Source organism: Furipterus horrens, unplaced genomic scaffold (assembly GCF_987537825.1).
Source record: "Furipterus horrens unplaced genomic scaffold, mFurHor1.1.pri manual_scaffold_11, whole genome shotgun sequence".
NCBI classification, from domain to species: domain Eukaryota; kingdom Metazoa; phylum Chordata; class Mammalia; order Chiroptera; family Furipteridae; genus Furipterus; species Furipterus horrens.
In genome coordinates this window covers 31,055,336-31,075,728 of record NW_028327181.1, presented here as the reverse complement: position 1 = coordinate 31,075,728, position 20,393 = coordinate 31,055,336, and positions in this window count along the sequence as shown.

The following is a 20,393-nucleotide window of genomic DNA, read 5'->3' as shown; positions in this document are numbered from 1 at the left end:
CAGAGGCAGTGGCACACTGGATTGATTTGTAGCTCAAAACATGTTGCCAAGGGCCTGTCATGGGAAGCATCTGGCACTGGCTGTCCCCAGAGTGCCTCTCAAGAGGCTCTCGCACCAATACACCCAGTGGCCATCATCAGACAACATCAGAGCAAGACTGTATAGCTTCACATGCAGCACATCCAAAGGGGGATCATGACAGGAACCACACTTCACTGAAGTGAATTCCTCTCTGTGTGGTCAGACCTGCACAGCAGCTCATGCACTGTGGTCAGTGTTGGGCCTCACAGTCAGCCAGCCTGAGGACTGATCACATGCACAAATGGCTCAAAAGCAATCAAGACTCAATGACAACAGGGGGGCCCACGTAACCACACAAGGCATTCCTGGAGCACTTAGCTGAGCTTTTCAAGGAGACTGTGCCACTGGGTCCCACAGGACACCTACTGCATAATGCCACCCTATGGGAACTGGGAGTCACACAGATCTGCCCACTGCATAGAAACAAACACAAAGAGGCAGCTGACATATTGAGACCAAAAATATATGCCTCAAATTAAAGAGAAAGAGACACCACCAAGAATAAAGGTAAAAGAAGAGGAGGCAAGCAATTGATCAGATACAGAGTTCGAAACAATGGTTATCAGTCTGAAATGAAGAATGCACTAGAAGGAGTTAACAGTTGGATAAAGCAGAGGACTGAATAATCAATTTGGAAGACAGGGTAGCAGAAGACACCCAATCATAGAAATGAAAGGAAAAAAATTAAAAATGAGGATAGTTTAAGAGACTTTGAGACCACATGAAGCATAAGAACATCTGTAACACAGGGTACCAGAAAGAAAAGAGAGAGAGCAAGGTATCAAGACCCTATTAAAAGAAATAATGACTGAAAACTTCTCTAACCTGCTGAAAAAAGAAAAAAGAAAAGAAACACAGGTCCCGGAAGCCCAGAGAGTCTCAAACAAGATGAACCCAAAAAGGCACAGAGCAAGACACATAATAATTAGAATGGCAAAGTTTAAACACAAAGAATCTTAAAAGCAGCAAGAGAAAGATAGTTACCCACAGGGAGCCCATAGAAGACTGGGAGCTGCTTTTTCAACAAAAATATTATAGACCAGAAGAAACTGACACAAAATATTAAAAGTGACCAAAGTAAGGACCTACAATGAAGACTATTCTTCCAAGCAAGGCTGTCACTCAGATTGAAGGAGCCCTGCCTGGTAGCTCAGTTGGTTGGAGCACAGTCTCAGTGAGCCAAGGTTGGGGGTTCAAAACCAGTTGGGGCACACAAAAGAATCAACCAATGAGTATGTAGATGGGTCAAACAAGCAGCAAAAGTTTTTCTCTCGCTTTCACTCTCTTTCTCACTTCTCTAAAATCAATAAAGTTTTAAAAAAATAATAAATAAAGAAATAAAGAGCTTTCCAGAAGAGAAAGCTATTCCAAAAACTTCAAGAGGAGGAAAGAGTCTCAAGCTCATTTTATGAGGCCAGCATTATCCTAATTCCAAAAACAGATAAAGACAGTACAAAGAAAGGAAGTTATAGGCTAATATTCCTGATGAACAGATGCTAAAATCCTCTACAATGTTTGCAAACTGGATCCAGCAATACAGTAAAAAGATCAGACACCATGATCAAGTGAGGTTTATTTGAGGATGCAATGTTGATACAATATCCACATGTCAATAAATGCGAAAAACCACATAAACACAATGAAGAATAAAATCACACTATCCAATCAATATATGCACAAAAAGCATTTGAAAAAATTCAGCACCCATTTAAGATAAAAACTTCCAGCAAAAAGGAAACAGAGGGAACATACCTCAACATAATAAAGGCCATATTTGATGAACCTTCAGCCAACATCATACTCAGTAGGCAAAAACTAAAAACATTCCCCTTAAAATTAGGAACAAGACAGGGATGACTGCTTTCACCATTCTTATTCAACTCAGTACTGGAAGTGCTAGCCACAGCAATCAGACAAGAAAAAATGAAAAGCATCCATGAAAAGTAAAAAAAGAAAAAAGAAAAAAAACATAAAACTGTAATTATTTGCCAATGATATGATACTGTATATAGAGAACCCTAAATATTCCATCAAAAAGCTAAAAAAATTGATGAATGAATTCAGTAAAGTAGCAGGATACAGTCAGCATAAATATCCATAATTCAGTTGCATTTTGCACACCAATAATGAACTATCAGAAGCAAAACTAAGAAAACAATCTCATTTACAACTGCATCAAAAAAAAAAAAATACCAGGAATAAATTTAACCAAGGATGTAAAGGACCTGTACCAAAAGATTATGACACTGAAGAAAGAAATTGAGGAAGATACAAGTAACTGGATGCATAAACAGTGTTCATGGATAGGAAAAATTAATGCCATTAAAATGTTCACACTACCCAAAGCAATCTATAGGTTCAACACAATTCCTATCAAGATACCAATGGTATATTTCACAGAACTAGAACAAATATTCCAAAAACTTATATGGAACCGCAAAAGACCCACAATAGCCACAGTAATCTTGAGAAAAAAGAACAAAGTTGAAAGAATCATACTACTTGATATCAAACTATATTTCAAGACCATAGTAGTCAAAACAGCATGGTACTAGCATAAAAACAGATACATCGGTTAATGGAATAGAATGGAAAGCCCAGAAATAAACTCACACATTTATGGTCAATTAATATTTCACAAAGGAGACAAACAGGGTAAAGACAGTCTATTCAATAAAGTGTTGAAAAATTGGACAGATGTGTGCAAAAAACGAACATAGACCACTTTCTCACACCATACATGAGACTTAAAATTTAGACTTATAACCACAGAAATCCTAGAAGAAAACATAGGCAGTAAAGTTTTAGATATCTCTCGCAGCAATATTTTTTTCTCATATATCTCCATGGGCAAGGGGAAAAAAAGGAAAATAATGGGAATACATCAAACTAAAATGTTTTTGCACAGCAAAAGAAGCTATGAACAAAAATGAAAAGGCAACCCACTGAATGGGAGAACACATTTGATGATGATACACCTGATAAGGGGCTAATATCCAAAATGTTAAAAGAACTTTTAAAACTCAACACCAAAAAGACAAACATCCAATTAAAAAATTGGCAAAGGACCTGAATAGACATGTCTCCAAAGAGGACATACAGAAGGCCAGTAGACATATGAAAAGATGCTCAACATGACTAATCAGCAGAGATGCACATTAAAATCACAGTGAGATACCACCTCACAGCTGTCAGAATGGCCATCATGAATAAATCAACAAACAAGTGCTGGTGAGGGTATGGAGAAAGGGGATTCCTCGTGTGCTGTTGGTGGGAACGCATATTGGTGGAGCCGCTGTGAACAGCAGTATGGAATTCCCTCAAAAAATTAAAAATGAAACTGCCTTATAACCCAGCAATTCAACTTCTGGGAATATACCTGAAGACGCCCGAAACACTAATTTTAAAGAATATATGTGTCCCTTTGTTCATTACAGTGATATCTACAATTGCCAAATTTGGAGGCAGCCCATGTGCCTATCAGTAAATGAGTGGATAAAAAAATCTATGGGACATTTACACAGTGGAACACTACCTTGCAGTAAAAAAGAAGGAAATCTTACCCTTTGTGACAGTGTGGATGGACCTGGTGAGTACGATCCTGAGTGAAATAAGCCAGTCAGAGAAAGACAAGGACCATATGATTCCACTTATCTGCGGAATCTAATGAACAAAAGAAACCGATGACCAAAGTAGGAACAGAGCCAGATACAGAGAGCAGGCTGATGGCTGTGATAGGGAAGGGCATGGGGGGCCGGTGAGAAGGGTGAAGGAGTTAAGCAAAGAAAACCTCACAGGCACAGACCTCAGCATGATGATTCTTAGAGGGGAAGGAGGGAGGGGGAGGGTGAAGAGGGAAAAGGGGGGTAACCAGTGATGGAAGGAGACTTGACTTGGGGTGGTGAACACACGATACGATGCACAGGTGAGGTGTTATAGAGTTGTACACCCGAGACCTACACCATTTTATTAACCAGTGTCAGCCGGTGGATTCAATTAAAAAAAGAAGGACATTGCGACCCCTGCTGTCCCCTGGATGGACCGTGAAGACATTACGTTCAGTGAAACAGGCCCGTCACAGGGAGGCAAATACTGCGTGATTCCACCCAGGCGATGTCGCTAGAGCTGTCGACGTCATAGAGACAGAAGGTGAGCGGGTGGGGACCGGGGATGGGGGAGGGGAGGGGCGTTGTTGTTCAGCGGGGACAGCGTTTCAGTGGGAGAAGATGGGAACAGTGATGGAGACGATGGTGGTGACAGCTGCACCACAATAGAAATGTACTTACACTGAAAACAGTAAAAATGGGAGATGTCATTGTGTATGTTACTGTGACAAAACTATCCGAAAGGAAAGGAGAGCCAGCCTTACAAACAGAAGGGTGGTGGGCCGCGCCAGGCTCCCTGAACTCCTGCTCTCGCGAGGCCTCTGGACACACGGGGATGAGCGGAGCAGGGGCCGCTGTCCGCGGAGCAGCCTGGGACAAGCCCCGGTCCCCTGCTGTCTACCTCACAGGCCTGTTCAGAGAGACAGAGGCGCCACGTGTGGGGAGTCGCAGCGTATGTGCAGGCGCAGAGAGGGGCTCACCCAGGCCAGCCGATGCCGGCTCGGACGTGGGGGACAGCCAGCCAGGCATCCCTGCCCGATGCTCAGCCCCTGCCGCTGACGGGTGGAACCCTGGCTGCCCCGGAAGAAGCCAGCTGAGAAGTGCCACATGGCTTAAAATGGTAATTATATTAAAGGTTTGCATTAGTAAACATTTTAACCCAAATAATTAATTCAATGTGATAACTGTGCTATCAAAAGAAAATTGAGGAATTTTCTTTCTAAATGCCAACTCACAGGGCTGTGTGGTGATGTGTCCACGACGGGACAGGCATTAGAGCAGGTGGCATCCACGTTCAAGGCTGTGAGTGTCTCGCTGTGACTTTACCTTCATTGAAGGCCTTGAGGTCCCAAGGAAACAACGCCCATCCCACAGCTGAGGTGCGGCTCCTGTGGGTGCTCAGGAAGGGCCCGGTGGGGGCTGGGATGTGGGGTGGGTGCAAGGAACGACTCCACGGGGGCAGCTGAGCTCCTGGGAGGGACACCATGAATAGAGCAGGTGGTGACGCTCACTGCAGCCACACTGCCTGGTCCCAGGCCACTCTCCGTGGGCCACCAGGAAACATGGGGAGCACCCAGTGCCCGGGCTCATGGGCAGCGTCACCAGTGGGTCCGGCCCCATTCCCACACTGGTGCACCGAGGAAGGCCTCTCCTCCCGTCTCCCCACCTCCCCCCACAGACCCAGGAGCTGCTGCTGACCCTGTCCCTGCACACGGTGTGAGGCCTGGTCCTCAGCACCCCTGTCACTGGCCGAATGGACAGACACACCAATGGAGAGATGGAGAGATGGCGGTGATTCAAGGTAGAGGAAAGGGCATACATACACCTTTTCCATTTTCTCTAACTCGGGGCTCTTCTCAGAAAACTGTGATTGCAGTCCTTCAAGGGGTGCCCCTGATGCCCTGCCATGCCCTGAAGGTGGTTGCATGGCCACCCTCCTGTCCCTGTCCTCTTCTCTGCTGTTGACAATGTTTCACCTTAAGTCTGACAACACTTACTGTCTGTCTTTACTCATAATTAAGCCTCTTGTGCTTTGCATGTAGAATCTAAGGGTGTGGAGAGGAGGACCTGGAGCCGTGTGTAGAGCTGACGCAGCAGCAGCAGCAGCACGATAAACAGCAGGCGCTTATCTGAAGAGTGACACCACCCCCCCACAGAGTGACAGGAACAGCCCTGTGCCTATCAGAGCTGCAGTAAACAGCAGGTGCCTATCAGCGCTGGTGTAAACAGCAGGTGCCTATCAGTGCTGGTGTAAACAGCAGGTGTCTATCAGAGCTGATGTCAAGAACATGTGCCTATCAAACTGAGGAACACAACACATGCTTCTTCAGATTGAGAAAAACACGTTTATGAGAAATTGTGCAAAAATATGACTTTGCCACCCAAAAAAGCATAAAAGCAGAGACTTCAGACCATGAACAGCACATCCAAGATCAAGTCACCTTGAGGTGCCCCCCGGGTTCCGACTTGGGAGAGAGAGAATCCACCCAACCTCACCGCCCTCTACTCTGCCTTGAAGGAGGCCAATCGCGTCCCCCTCCCACCAACAGCCCTGGCCCCGCTGTCTCCTGGCCTCAGGCCTGATTGGACTCTGGGACTCAGGTTCATTATCCCCCAGTTCTTGTGGGTGCTGTTTACTGCTGATTACTTCTGAGTGATTATTGTTGTTATTGGCTTAGCATGGATTTGGACTGAACCTACATTAATAAAAGCTGAGTGAAAGCATAGTCACCTGTGTGGTCTTGCCGTTACCCCTTGGTGCTGGCATCACTTGTAGGGCTGGTGGCCATATAGGTGGCCAGCACTTTCGGTCTCTGAGGCCTGGGTCACATGACCTGGGTAAGGATCCTGGGCTGAAAGATTGTATCACAGAACATCTGCTTGTGACAAGAAGGTTGAGAACCCATTACCCTGAATTAGTGAGCAGACCTAATCACTGTAACAGGTACGCCCCCAACTGAAGAGCAGCACCAGCACAGTCGTCAGTGTCCTGTGTACCTGCTTGTGAAGAAAATGGGTGCGTGAGCAGCCACTCGGGACCCCACAGGCGAGGCTCTGTCACACTGACCTGTGACATCCACAGCCGGCCCCGGTCACCCCATTTCAACCAGAGCCTGGATAGAGGACCTGCTCAGGGTCCACTCTTGGGCTGGCAGCTCCTGGTCACCTCCCCAGGTGGTACGACTCCGAGCTGGCTGACCCCCTGCAGCATGTCACCCCCACACCCCTGCGACAGGGACTATGCACTTGTCCTGCTCAGGGTTGGACTCCTCCCGTCACAGGAGAGGTTCCTCTTGCCAAACTTGGGAGAGGTTTTCTCTCTTACCCTCAACCCAGTAAGCAACCCAGCCCTTGTGCTCACTGAAGTGGTCTGGGCCATGCCTGTCTAGTGAGCATTTCCCTGCAGTTTCTAATCGCCTCTCCCTGATGAGAGAAGGAACCCCTGCCCTGGGCACCGCGGTGCTGTGCACACAGACCCCACTCAGGCCCGTGCTGCTTCCTCTGCGCAGGCGCGCTCTCACGCTGCCTCTTCTGGACCGGCGGCCCCGTGCCCGCACCGTGCCTTCTCGCCTCGGGTTGGAGGGGCCGATGGTTTTCCCTTCATTCTCCACCTTTCCTGCCCCCCATTTCTCACCCCCTCAAGATGAAAGGCATGTACTGAGGGACCCTGTCCTGGTCTGCACCCTGACTCATCACTCCACCCCAAATCCCAGCACAGGTCAGTGCAGGGGCAAGACCCTGCAGGAAACAGAGTCATGTGACCAGTGTGAACATGATGGCACAGAAACCTGAGTGTGGCCTTGTTCAAGAAACAAGAAAAATCATAAATAAATAATCAAACTTTACACTTAAAGGAACTAGAGATGCTGCGCCTCCCTCCACAACTAAGAAGGAATACAACTACCTCAAAACTAGAGACAATCAGAAGTTCCAGAAAACTGAGCCGCATGGAAGCCCAACAAACAAACATATAAAGAAGAAATACTCATTCAGGCAGGTAGGAGGGGTGGAGCCCGGGTGGAAAGGACACAGTGTGTTGGTGGCAGCAGCAGAGCAGCAGCGGCTGAAATGACAGGCCAACAGAAAACACAGTCAAACATTTTAAAAAGTTGAGAGGGACACCTGGGGAGCACTCCCAGTACAAGACCAGACCACGCAGCTCACAGTCCCAGCACCAGGTACAATAAAGCCTCATTGCTTCTGAAAGGTGCAAACCAGTGGGGGTTGGAGCAGAGACAAAAACTTCTGGTCTCTCGGCAGAGTCTGCTTGTTTAAAGGGCCCCCTGGTTCTAGAACATCCACAGACCCAGCCACTCTGGGAACAGTGGCCAGGGCAATGGCCAGAGAGGTGCCAGACCCAGACAGAAGTGGGAGAAGTGCCTGGAAAAGGGGCAGGTGCTAAGCAAGTGGCATTATTTCCTCTCAGACACCTCCTCCACATACAGCATCACAACATAGTGAAATGGGTCGCCCTGTACTGACAAATACCTAAGGCTTTGCCCCTTACAACGTAACAGGAGCGACAGCTCTCTGTAAGACACAGGACAAACAAACACAGGAGCCTGTCAAGATGAGAAGCCAGAGAAGTAAGACCCAAAAGGGGAAATGGATCAAGGTTCCAGTGGGAGAACTAAGCGATGAGGAGATAGCCAACCTAACAGATGTAGAATTCAAAACACTGGTGATAAAGATGCTCACAGGCCTGACAGATATGTTTAAGTATGGCAGATGCATAAGGGAAGAAGTGAAGGCTATGCTAAATGGAACGAAGGAAAATCCACACAAAACCAGTTGTGGAGAGAAGGAAACTGGAGTTCGCATCAATGATTTGTAACATAAGAAAGAAAAAAACAGTCAATCAGTACAGAAGGAGAAAACAGGAATGGAAAAAAACGAGGAGAGGCTTAGGAACCTCTGGAACAACTTTAAATGTGCCAACATCCGAATCATAGGGGTGCCAGAAGGAGAAGAGGAAGAGCAAGAAATTGAAAACTAATGTGAAAAAATAACGAAGGAAAACTTCCCAAATTTGGCAAAGGAAATAGACATGGAAGTCCAGGAAGCACAGAGACTCCCAAACAAGCCAGACCCAAAGAGAACCACACCAAGACACATCATAATTAAAATGCCAAAGGTTAAAGATAAGGAGAGAATCTTAAAAGCAGCAAGAGAAAAGCAGAGCGTTACCTTAAAAGGGTTGCCTATAAGACTATAAGCTGATTTCTCAAAAGAAACTTTGCAGGCAAGAAGGGACTGGCAAGAAATATTCAATGTGATGAAAAGCAAGGACCTACAACCAGGATTACTCTACCCAGCAGATCTATCATTTACAATGGAAGGGCAGATGAAGTGCTTCCCAGACAAGGTAAAGCTAAAGGAGTTCATCATCACCAAGGCATTATTATATGAAATGTCAAAGGAACTTACTTAAGAAAAAGAAGATCAACACTATGAACATTAAAATGACAACAAACTCACAACTATCAGCAACTGAATCTAAAAAATAAAAAAAAAACAAACTAAGCAAACAGGAACAGAATCATAGATGGGGATCATCTACAGGGTTATTAGCTGGGAGAGGAAAGGGGGAGAAATGGGGAAATGGTGCAGGGACTAAGAAGCATAATTGGTTGGTACAATATGGACAGGGGGAAGTTAAGAATAGTATAGGAAAGGGTGAAGCCAAAAAACTTATATGCACGACCCATGGACATGAACTGAAGGTGGTGGGATTGCTGGAAGGAAGTGAGTACTGGGAAGAGGGGAGTGAAGGGAAAATAAATTGGGACTACTGTAACAACATAATCAATAAAATAAACTTAAAAAAAAAAGAAAAAAAGTTAAAAATAGGAAAAAAAAAATCACCCTCAGTGGCTTTTCTTTCCTGACCTTAGCAGGTACTCCTCACTATTTCCAGGTGCCCGAAGGACTGAAGCTGAACGCCTATGGCTTCAATACTGTCACTGGGTGGGTGCTGTTTCCTAGTAATTATTTTAAGAACTTATAGCCTGAATTCCTCGCTCTGAGACTTGATTAGACCAGTCTAAGGGTTGACCCTTTTAGTGCTTTCTTCACTGTTGGTAGGATGTCTGTCTCCACTTGCTATCCTTAGAATTTCCGGTAGATAGAGCCTGCTCCAGCTGTTCTGAAAGGCTTTTTTCTAATCAGGGTCACTGTGGCACGCGCACGAGAGGCTCATTGTCGGTGAGGCCAGAACAGATAGCCATAGGCGAGGTGGTCTCAAACTGCTGGAGAGGTCCAGGCAGAGCAGGCCTCCCTCCTCCTTGTATATCCTCATTACTGGCCATAGGAATCACAGCCTTAATGATGAGCCCAGGATAAAACAATGTTCCAGAAAATGTTGTCTTTGAAGATGGGTTTCATTGAGAACCAGGCCTGACAATTAATATAATTATCTTCATTGTAGAAGCTGAAATTAACAGAAATAAGTAATTTCTTTCTGGCCTTCTAAGCTTGGAAGTGCTTCTAAATTCCTGTTTTGGTATCAGTTTTAGTTGTTTCCTCTTTCTTTCTTTAAATTTGATTTGTAAAATGTAAGTTGAGAAGAAAAATATGTGAAATTCTATTGGGTAAATATTGTGGGGGTTGTTTTACAGCCAAGTTTCTTGTTTGTTTTTAGTATTATTGCTAAGATAAGTAAAAAGTATCACCATTATCTTATAAACTATAAGACACTCTTAAGTCAGTCAGAGACAAAGAAGAACATTATCTTAGAATAAAGGCAACCTTATACAGTGAATACATTTAGCATTATAAAAAGGCTGCATTGTCTTTAAAAGAATTATTAACAACTAATAAGCCAAAGTTCTGCAGGGACAATCCTAGAGTCTGACAAAATCAGATTTGCTGACTTTTAAGGAGCAAGAGAGTGTGCTCCCTAGAAACGGTAGAATGCCAGTCTCAACACAGGGAAGGAGAGAAGGGACTTTGTTAAAGTTAGGTTCTAGTCAAAGGATTCTGAAGGGAGTCTAGGCAAAGCAGGGCAGGATGAAAAGAAGCAACTGTTAATGAGGGGTTGGATCCTGGCATGAAGTGAGGGTAGCTGACTAGTTGGACCTCCGTAGGAATAGATGGGTACAGCAAGGAGGACCTGGGATTCTTGTTGGTGAGAAAGCAACTGTCACTCAAAAAGGTGACTTTTAACTTTCCATGTGGCTTTGTCTGTGTCTGTCTCCTAGTCTGAAAATGGCAGGACTGGCTTTTCTTTTTCAATCAAGCTAATTTTCACTCTTTCAATCTTAAACAGGTTTTCAATCATTAACAATTTTCACTATGAATTCACAAAAAAATTCACCTAGGGTCAGTAAGTCTTGCCCAGTGTTTGAGAACAAAATGATGGATTTTATTTATGGGCTGTTACTGGTTGCATTATATTATCTATTCATTCTTCTACCATCACAACACTTAATTAATTATTCTAGCTTCATGTTTTAGTTATGCTTCTTCCTGCTTTTCCCAAATATAATATTGAGTTTCTAGTTTTATACTTTCTTTTAATATCTGATAGGCTAGTGTGCTTTCTCAGCCTTTTATTTCCTTAAGGAATTATTTTCTTCACTCTTTTGTCCTTGGATTGATGGAGTGTCCATTTTCTTTCCTTTACTAGCTTGAGACACATACACTTTTTACTGGACACTCAAGAGTTTATAACATGCATCTTTGATTTATCAATAACCAATGCTTCCTTGTACTTTTACTTGTTCTTTTATCCACTTTTAAAAGTAAAGACATTACAATCTTTTATCTAGAGTTACTTCTCTCTTGATAGGTATGCTATTGTTATGCATTTTAATTCTAAAAAACAAGACATTATTTTTATGCACGAAGAACATACTTTTGAATTTTCTGTAGTTTAGATTTACTTTTGACAAAGTTTTTAGCTTTTGTTTATCTGAAAATGTCTTTATTCTCCTTACATTTATGAGGAATATTTTCACTGATATGAAATTCTAGATTGGCAGTTCTTCTTCCAGCACCTGGAAGATACGCCACTGCCTTCTGACTTCCATTGTCTTTGAGGTGAAGTCAGCTGTTCATTTAATTAATGTTCTTGAGAGGGCAATGCTGTCAAACCCCGGTTCTTAAACATCTTAGTTCTCAAATAATTAGGTTCTCAGCCAAGTTGTTCACAGAAAACATGTCTCAGTTGTCTAACAAAAGTTGGGTCTTGACTCCTGGCCCAGCAACCCTTTTATGCTGATATCTGTATGATCAGTCACATGCCTCTCAGGTAACAGGGCAGGGGGTCTTTAGTCATTGCAGTTGGCCTTGGCAGTCACCCACCTGGTTTTGCTGCTTTTCTAGGCCTGGAGCTGAAATACAACTGAGGCCTAGATGTCACCTCTAGGTAGGTGACCTTATGTAACTGGCTGTAAATTGCTCAGCTATTGTGTTCCACTATCTGCCTCACTTTCTCTATTACACTTACCAAGGCATTTCCTAGTTTCGTACTATCCTGCCTCAACCCTGGCTGGTTTGGCTCAGTGGATTGAGCGTCGGCCTGCGAGCTAAGTGTCGCTGGTTCGATCTTCCAGTCAGGGCACATCAGAGAAGGAAAACTCTGACTCCAAAAAACCTCCGCTGCCTTGCGGCATACCTCTTCAGGGGAAAGGCTAAGGGAGTAAACCCCGACAGAAAATCCGGAGCCGGAGTCCCTAAGGCGGTTTGACGCTGTAGTCAACACCGGCAACTCCTGCGGCGCACCTGAAGCCAAGCTGTATTGACTCCGTCTTTCCCTTGGACCCTTCAGCTGCGAAGAGAGGGGGGGTCTGCTGCATGGGCAACAGCAGACCCTCCATATCACCCTGCCCAGGCTCTGTAGCTTCAGCTTCACTGGAGAGGACACTCCAGCGTCATCGCAAGATGTCGATTCAACACGGGAGGAGACAGATACCGTGTCACTCCTGAGTTGGACTGCACAGCCATTCTCGGTGGTGCAGATAGACTCTTAAGAAGCTACACCATCGTCTCTCGAGACGGACGGCTGCCGACGACGACGACGACGACGACGACTATCCTGCCTCAGCAAACCAGGCAGGTGCAGGTAGAGCAGGCTTTTAGGGAACAAGGCATGCCTAATTATGAGCCCTACCTACACTTTTTTTTTCTGAAGGTTGATGTGGGAGGATCAGGACTGCCTTGCCATGGTGAGGCCAGAGGCTCTGCCACAGCTCTTTCCAGTGAGAGAAACCTGGACATTCTGAAAGCTAGAGAAGTCAGGGAACACACTCAGAAGCAAGTCCAAACAGGGACAGAATGGGTTGTGCCTGCTTTGCAGCCACCACCACAGTAAGATTTACAGGAAGGTTGGCAGCTGCCTCCATGCTGGGGCTATGATACTACTGGGAACTGCCAGGCCAGGCCCTGGTTCTAGAGGCCTCCTGTCTGCCCCCTGGTGACTAGTGCACACGTGTGGTCCATGGAGGTTTGGGACTCTGGGCACCAGAAACTAGGCTGGGGTAAGGAGAGGTGGGTCTCAGGAGCCATCTTTTGGAGGTACACAGCTTATGACTAATTAAAAGCCCTTGTTGATACATATGAGCATTTCCCATCTGGAGAATGAGCTGGGATCATCTGTGCTGCCTTATCAAGGTAAGTCCTTTCCAGGCCTGCCAAAGTGCCTCCAACAAAAGACATCTGGGCTTTTTCATGGCTGGGGAATCCTTGGACCACAACAGGCTGCCAATCTAAATGGAGCCTGATGGCACTGTGGCCATTTGAAAGCTTCCGCCTCACTAAGATTTATGAGAGGTGTGGAAGATGCCCCAAAGCGGGGCTATGCAGGGGTTTGGAACCATTCTGAAACCACGCAGGCCTGGTGCACCCATAGCTGCTGCAGGCACCTATTGTGCATGCTCTGGGATACTGTGTACCACAAACCAGGCTGATGGCCAGAAAGGCTAGCTCCCAGGAACTAGTTCTGGGGGTGGCGCAAGGCATATTTCTAATTATAAAAGCCCTCCCCTACATATAAATGTACCTCCCTCCTGAAGGCTAAACTGGGAGTATTTATACTGCCTGACCGGGGCACCGTCAGGTTGCCCAACTATATTTCCCTCCAGTGAGAGACAACTGGACATTTTGATGGCTGTGGAAGCCCAGCATTCCATCAGGCAGCAAGTCCCCATGGGGACTGGGTAACATGTGGCTGCTTTAAAGCCGCCTTCTCACAGAGTTTTGGAATGGGTGGCAGCTCTCTCCACACCAGGGCTGTTAAGGATGTTGAGAATCCTTCCGAAGAGCCTCCCAGGCCTAGGGAGTCCCCAGTTTCCTCCAGGCACCTACTGTGCCTCCTCAGACAATGCAGGTTGGGCATTGGCACCAGGAACCAGGCAGGTGTAGGTCAAGACCAGATCTCTTGTGGCTGGTTCTTAGGAAGTCAAGACATGTGTCTAATTATAAACCCTTACATATGTGCTTTTTTTCTCTCCAGAAGGCTTCATTGGAGAATCAGTACTTCCTAGCCAGGGCAAAGCCAGGACACTGGCCAAGTTTCTCTGCATTGAGAGTCACCTGGACATCTTGATGGCTAGACAAGTGGGGATCCCCTTTAGCAGCAAGTTCAAATGGGGACTGACTGTGAGGCAGGTTAGTAAGAAGCTAGGAATATTCCTTGGCAAGTGGAACTGAGACAGATAGGTAAACATCTGAGCAATTTACAACCAGATAATAAATCATAAGATCTTATCTTCCCTAACCAAGGACACTTAGGAGCAAATGGTTTCACATTCCAGATCTTGTCCTGAAAGACCCACCTCAGTCTTGGTCCCTCTTTGGTGACATTCTTTGAAGGTAAAACTTACCAGAATATGACCCTGACCCCTCTATGACTCATTTTGATGCATCAGTATGTTAAAGTACACACCTGGAACGCTGAGGAATATTCTATTGAGATACTCCTGAGACCTCCCCTAAAATTTCTGCCTTCAGAAAATCTGAGCATGCCTGTTCCTTCCTCCGCTTCTTTTCTCACGTGCGTATCTGCACTCTTTCTTATAAGCCCTAAGGGTCCCCATGAGACTTGCAACTAGGGGAGCAGCAGGCAGCGGCAGCTCATCCCAGGCTGACGCTCTGGACCTGTCTCCTAGGGCCCTCTTTTTGCCTCTGTAAGATGCTTTCTGAGTCCACGCAGCCCGGCTGGCTCACTTCTTTGCTTCTGTGACTTTCTTTCTAAAGGGCCAAGGCAGTACTGCCTAGGCTGGCTCCTGTTGCTATGATCTTGCCTCTTCTATCTTAAGTCCTTTCTTTGTTTCTAGTGAAATAAACATGTTCTCATGATTACCTGCACTGTATTGTGAAATCCTTCCTGTACAAAGTTAAGAATTCACACATTCCAGACCGTGCCGGGGAAGACCCACCTCGGTCCCCGTCCCTTCCCACTAACAACTAAACTGTGGCTGCTTTAAGGCTGCAGCCTCACAGCTGTATTCCTGGGACCTCTCTTTATGCTGGGAACTGCAGGGAGTTGGGAATCATCCCCCAAATAATAATTCTTTGTTCCAGGCACTTGTTGTGCATGTGTGGGCAGTGCAGGTCAGGGGTGTGAATATCAGGAACCAGGCAAGTTTACAGGGAGGCCTGGTCAGAGAAGCTGGCTCATTTGGGGGACAAGGCATAGGCCTAATGAAAGCCCTCACCTACCCAAATGCACATTTACCCCCTGAAGACTGAGCTGGGGGAGTCAGGGCTGCCTTGCTCTGTTCCCTTGAATGATAGGCACCAGACATCTTGATGACTGGAGAAGCTAAGGACCACAGAAGCCTGCAAGTCCAATTGGGGACTTACTGCACTGTGGCTGCATTAAAGCTGCCACTTTACAATGATTTCTGAGAGAGAGGGAGCTCCGTTTATCCTGGGATCCAGGTAGGAGAGTGGGAACTGTTGTGAAGAACACCTTATCCCCAACCTGAAGTGCCCCAGGCTCTCCCAGGAACCTGTTTCCATGTGGAGACCATGCAGGTCCTGGAGGTCTGGCACCAGGAACCAGGTAGATGCAGGAAGAGGCCAGGTCCCAGGAGTTGGTTCCTGTGGGCACAAAGGACAGGTCTAATGGAAAGCCCTCCCCTATACATGCGCCCATTTTCCACCCAAAGGATGAGCTGGGAGACTGACTTCCCCGGGTGAAACTGGGAGGCCCTGCCAAGGTTCTTCCCAATGTGAGACACCTGGATGTCTTGATGGCTAAAGAAGCCCAAGACCCTATCAGACAGCAGGTCAGGTCCACATGGTGACTGACCCGCTGTCGCTGCTATCAAGCTGCCATCACACAATGCTAGATTTTCAGGAGAGGTGGGGCGCGCCCTCCAAGTTGGGTCTAGGCAGGATGCTAGAAACTGCCTCCATGAGCTTCTCCTGCGTAGAGGGCCCTGGCTGCCTTGGGCACTCTTATGCCTGCGGGAGGGGTGGGGGTTGTGGGCAAAGCACAGCTCTGGGGCTTTGAGCGCCAGGAAGCAGGCTGGTGTCCATAAGAGGCAGGGACCCAGAAGCTGGCTCAATGGGAAACAAGGCAGTTGTCTAACTAAATCCCTCATCTACATCTGCAAACATTGCCCCCACTTAAAGCAGAGCCAGAAAAATTGAAACTTCCTACAAGGATGAGGCCTGGCTGGCCCAGTATGTTCTCATTAATGAGAGACACCTAGAGTTTTTGTTGCCTGGAGGCGCCCAAGACTCCATCAAGCAACAAGTCTGAATGGGGACTGACTGGACTGGGGTTGCCTAAAAGCTGCTGCCTTGCAATGACATTTGATTTTGGGGAGGGGCAAGAGCGCCTTTCAGTCATGAGGATGGGCGGGGGACTGGAAATCACTCTGGGAAGGCCCTGGCTGTTGCACCTGCAGGGCCGTGCAGGCCCGGCCCCTCTGTGCACCGGAAACAGGCTGGCCTTCTGTGAGGCAGGGTTCTAGTTGTTGGCTCTATGGGGAACAAGGCATCTGCCTAATTAAAAGCCTTCACCTACATGTATGCTCATTCCCTGCCCTGCCCCAAGGGCGACTGGGCAAATCTGAACCACCTTGGTAAGGCAAAACCAAGCAACAGGGTCAAGCTTCCCATCAATAAGACACCTGGATATCTTAGTGGCCAAGGAAACCCACAAGTCCTATCAGGCAACAAGTCCCAGTGGGGACTGACAAGCCCCATGAAAGCTGATGACTTTCAACAATTTTTGCAAGGGGCAGAAACTCACTCCAAACTGGGGGCTAGACAGGAGGTTGGGAACCGTCTGGACAAGCCCTTATGCCAGGGTGTAGGCTCTCTAATAGTCTGTCAATGGGTTCTCTAGAGCTTTGTATAATGATGATCATATGGGCTACAATGACAATTTTGCTTTTATATGTTAATCATTTTCCACTTTTTGTTGTCTTGTTGGCTAGGACCTTTAATATATGATAATATTAAAAAATGGTAATACTAGAACCCCTTGTATTGCTCAAGAATTTTATTTTACTATTTCTAAACTGGCACCATTGAAGAAGATATTTGGTGGAAGATTTGTAGATAATATTGATTCTCCACCTAATGAGAGATAAGCCCATCCACCTGGTAGTTTAACACACAGCTGGCTCAACAGAACTTTGGTGGCTCAATAGAACAGACCATGACCTGTTGGGCTCCTGAGGTTTCCCTTCCAAGCAAGGCCACTTCCCAGACCAGGGACCTTCCACTTTGGCATAATTACATAGACATGCTCTGCTTCCTTGACTCTGTAAACATGGAACATGTTGTGAAAGTAGGGCCCCTGGCACATGCAGTCTGAGCTGTGAGAAGGTAAGAGCCGGGGAGGGGTGCATGCACTCTGCTACTTCTGTACTGGTTTCCCTGGGGACCCTTTTATAGCTGCATGGGGAGCACTAATGGAGAGTGTGCAAGGCCAGCCCCTTTGCATAGCAGTTGGATTAACTGGGATGAAATCTGGTTGTAGGACATGGTGCCCTCTGCCTTGTGTATACCAGAGCTTATAGGCCTGCTAGTTTGATTTTGGTATTCGTGTGTTTGGGCTACATTTGCTGTTCTTTTACTGACCTGCATGATTGCTAGGGTTGTTCTCTATACTGGACTGCATGGACTTATGATTGGTTATATGCTGTGACCTCTGGTGTTGCACTTGTAAAGTCAGCTAAAAATATGGTCAGGAATGACCTGCAAAGCTTGCCAAGACTGCACAATTGAAATGTCGCAGACCAGGAGAAGAAAGCATATTTGGCGCTTTGCTACAACATTTAATACAAGCATGGATGGTATACAACACTGCCTCCAAGTTCAACAGTGCTTTTTGGCCAGTGGAAACCATTTTTGCTAGAGTTTTACTGACTACAGATATTTGGACAAGGATACAGTGGCCACTGATACTCCCACTGTACAATAGCATGATGATGACTGAGTTTGCCATTATAAGCTCCACTTGGTCTGCTGTTCCCTATTTATATGCTGCTGGGAAAAAAATCAAAATCCGTTCGTCTTATCCTGGAATGGCATACCAGCAACACATCATCGGTGAGCTGGACAGACCCTACATCATGTAAATGGTTGGTGGAAGTTCAGAAGTTCTGTTGCAATGATAATAGTTTTACTTATAAAAAGGCTTCCATTCTGCAGCACTATTCACAATAACCAAGTGCTGGAAACAGCCTAAGTGCCCATCTGTAGGTGACTGGATTAAAAAACTGTGGTACATCTACACAACGGAATACTATGTAGCAGAAAAAAAGAAGGAACTCCTGCCATTTGTGACAACATGAATGGAACCGGAGAGTATTATGCTTAGTGAAATAAGCCAGGCAGCAAAATACAAACACCATATGATCTCACCTAATACAGGAACCTAATGAACAAAACAAACAAATGAGCAAAATAGATTCAGAGGCATGGAAACAAGGAAGAGACTGACAGTGACCAGGGGGCAGGGGGCAGGGGAGAAGAGGGGAAAGAAGGAGAAGGGTCTAGTCAAATGACCCATGGACATGGACAATGGGGTAACAGGGTGCGGATGGACTGTGGGAGAAAGGATGGGCGGGGTAGGGGGTGAGCAATGGGGGAAAAAGTGGTACAACTATAATATAAAAAAATAACAACTTAATTTAAAAAAGGCTTCCATTTTATTATGTGTCATTCAAGTACAGCTGATCAAGAAATGATGGGCATGGAATGAGGACAAAACCCAAGACCCTGTTTCCAAGGGATCATCTTCAGAGCACTCGGGGCTGTAGCCCGAAGAGACCTTCTATTATAAAACCATAGCCACTAATTATAAAACAAAAGGGCAAACACTTGATTGGCCGCTCTGAAAATTATGGCTGATACCTCTGACGCCCGCGAATTTTGCTAAAGCAACTATACTGAGTCACTAGCCAGATGGCCACATTTTGATGGGACCCCCTACAGCCAGAAGCCTTGGGAGTAGCCCAGGAGAGAGGAGACCAGTCTCTGCCCCTGAATCTCCTATGTCCTCTGACGCCATAGAATGACAAGTATTTGCAGCCACCTCAGAGCCTCTACACAACTTTTGCCAATACAGCCTCACTAATATTGGCAGTCTCTGCTTTCAAACTCAAAAACTTTTTTTTGCTGAGTGTCTATGGAAATAGGGTGCGTCACAGAGAATAGTCATGACTATCTGACCCAGCATTCTCATCTTGGAAAAGGTCCTCTTGTGACTAAATTTCCAAAAAGTGGGAAAAACTCCGAAAAGTTCCATTGTGATAGGAAAATGATACATCTTATTATGAGCTACAGCTGGCCTCAGAGACCCTAGTCACTTCATTCACAGGGAGACATCTCACCACCCACGGTGCCTTTTGGTTGGCTACAAGACAGCTCCCGGAAAGACAGCCTGGTTCAAAGGTGGAAAAGCTTGCCCCAAGGTGGAAACACCCAATAGAACGCTGCAGCCCACTATCCGCATGACAACGCATGGCCTGTCACCCACAGCATTGGACGCGTTCACAGCAGGCTGACCTTCAAACGGTGCTCCTGACGGAGCACACCCTTTCCAGATAGACTGGAACACCTTTTCACAGCCCAGTGGGCCAGCACAAATGGCTCAGCAGCAATTCAGGCCTGGATTACTAAAGGCCTCTCTATGGAAAGAGATGCAACTTACCAGGTAGTCATTCTTTATGTTACATACGCATCCATGTACCTGGGCATGAAGCAACTCCACCTGGGCTGACAGAGACAGTCAAACATGTACAACCATGATCTCTATGAAAGATATAAAGGACTGGGATGCCCAACGTGGAGTTCTCCTGACATGTACTGAAAGCTTCTATTCTCTCCAACGATGACCTTGATGGAATCAGCTTGACTGGCTAGCTTTGTTTAACTGGCAGTTTGTACATAACCATACTGCTTTAGCTTTGGTTGAGCCCCGAGGTACCCAGAGATCAGGGGATGGGAAACTGGGAGAATCTGAGAAGGAACAGAATGTTCCTCTTCCTTTTTTATGGTACAGTACCTACCTCTCTTTTAATTTTTTTTGTGTGCCTGCTCAACCTCAGCAGACACATGGATCATAGTGTGCTTTCTTTGATGTCAGTGGATGGCCTGACAGTTAAATTGGCCAGAGCCAAAATTTTTTTCCCTAGTACAGAAATGGAATGAATAACCCTGAACAGACTCCACATCTGTTCTAGGTGATGTTCATTGTTTGAACTCCTTGAGATGCAGGACATGTCACTTCCACCTGTC